Here is a 2399-nt window from a genome sequence, read left to right on the forward strand (position 1 = left end):
AAAAAATTTCCACGTTGTTGAAATTTCTCACTGGGCTTCATCACAGTCAAATGGGACAATCATTTTAAGCCTTCAAAAACCACGCGATATCACCTTTTTGAAAACGGGAAGCTCACAAAACATTCATATTTCTTAATTTAGTTTATGTTTATTCAGAATATATTTCAAATAGGAAAAAAATCCAATTTGCTTTGCAATTATTTTTTTTGCAGTTGATGCAGATCATCTCTTACATCTGTAACCCTCCACACCTGGGAGAGCAGAAAGTCCTGCAGTGTTAACCAAGCTACACACTTCCAGAATCAGAGTCAGAAGCTGTTTATTAAACCATGAATGCAGAAGTATGCAGGAGTACAAAATACTCATTTTAACTTCACAGAGAGCTCGTTTGGACATATTGAAACATGTCTGACTGTACTGTGTGTATTTGTAAAGAAGATATATCATGATTTTTTTATTTCTTTTTTTGAAGGTTTAAACAGTTACTCCGTTGGACTGGGGTGAAACCCAACATGAAGATTGACCAGTGTTAAGTTTTTTCCAATACTGAAGTGATTGATTTTGGTCTGTGTGATTTAAAATGAAGTCCGACAACGTTCTAATGAAGGATGGTGTAGTGATGTCTAGTCATTGTCCTAATCTATCTGGGATTGATTGGTTTTGCACAGCATCCTTACATGTAACGTCACTCACTCAAGACACTTGCCGTTATGCTAATGCATAGAGTACAACCACGGTTAATTAGCTGCGGGACTGAAGTTCATCTGTGTGTTTGACTGTGTTAATAAACACTATTAACATTAATAAGTACCTCACGCGTCATGACATAGTGTTAGAACTAAAGGAATTTGAGACTGTCCTCCAAAAAAACGACCTCATAGGTCATTTGTACAAGCAGCTTATTACAACCTATAGTTACATTTTAAAGTTAAGCGACCTCTAGCGGTCGTGTAAATAACGTCTGGATAACTCTAAATAAGTGTCTGCGAATGAGGACAACAGGTCTAAGTTAAGCAGAATGAACGCACTGACTACATATTCTATTGTTCTCAAATTGTTTTTATCACTACTTACTGACGACTTACCTTTATTAGCCTGTCTATGAGGCGTTGTAAACAGGATGTCAACAATCAGATAAAAACCCACAATGCACAGGGAACGCTCCTGTGGGTCGTATTAGAGGGTAGGAACAAACGACGTATGTGGTCGTATGGGTTGGAGGACTTGGCATGACCAGTGTGGGGACAGCATTTTCCCTGTTTTCGAGTAGCATCAAAAACTGGATCAGGAGACCGAAGAAATGCAGGTAAATCCATTGCTTAATGCAACGGGAAGAGACAGTGACGCGATTTGTAATGCTTCTCGACTTGGTGATGAGGATGAGTTAGACTACGACACGGTGATCACAAAGTTTGACGACACCATCTGAGTCTTGAACGAGCGTGTTTCCACAAGAGAGCTCAGAAGGCGGAAGAATCTGTGGACTCTTTTGTGAGGAATCTCTACGATTTACTATTGTAGAAAATTCGGGGGACAACGCAACCACAGGAACTGCCGCGGCCGGGAAGCGAACCCGTATCGCCCGCACCGCAGGAGGCATCGCTAACCGCTCGACTTAAGGGTCAGACCCGCGGGCCAGTGGCCAGCGTGTCTTCTTATCCATGCACGTTACACTATTGTTAGTGCAACCTACAAAAAGACTCACTGGCCGATCGCCAGGAGGTCGGCCCCCTTCAGTCGAGCGGTTAGCGATGTCGCCTCGTGGTGCAGTACAACGTCAGATCGAATCCCGCAGCGGGCGGAAATTGGTGGTAGCGGTGGGATCTGGAAGTGTCCTCAGGCGCGCAGATCCTCAGAATTCTCTTCGGAGCACGGGAATAACGAAGCGCTTCCGGGAGAGGGTGACTACTGTAACTGACAAAAAGACTCACTGGCCGAACGCCAGAGCCCCTTTAGCCGAGCGGCTAGTGATGTCGCCTTGTGGTGCTGTTATACTTTGGTTGATGAACCGATCACGCATTTATCAATGTTTACTTTCTTTTAATGAACGTCTTGCAGCATGGAACATTATTACATGTACATCCTGTCTGGGTAGTCTGAACTGGTCTAGCACTCCGCAGTTATACTGTATCATCTAACTAATGGTAAGGTAGGAGCGCCCTCTAGCGGCCTGATGGTATAACGTATATCTAGTTCAAGATACCCCCCCCCTTTTAAGCTGAAACTAGTAATGCAGTTCTATTCAGCTAACTAAACATACTGTTCTCTCTAACACAGCTGTTTCAACATCACGTTGCAATATCACAATGAACTGGAACTCTTTTTTCCTCTAACTAGGAAGGTACGTCCTTCCAGTGAGATCAGAGCGCATTGTTGCTCTGTTCCTGGAAAAGATCTCA

Source organism: Lampris incognitus, chromosome 1, assembly GCF_029633865.1.
Source record: "Lampris incognitus isolate fLamInc1 chromosome 1, fLamInc1.hap2, whole genome shotgun sequence".
Lineage (NCBI taxonomy): Eukaryota > Metazoa > Chordata > Actinopteri > Lampriformes > Lampridae > Lampris > Lampris incognitus.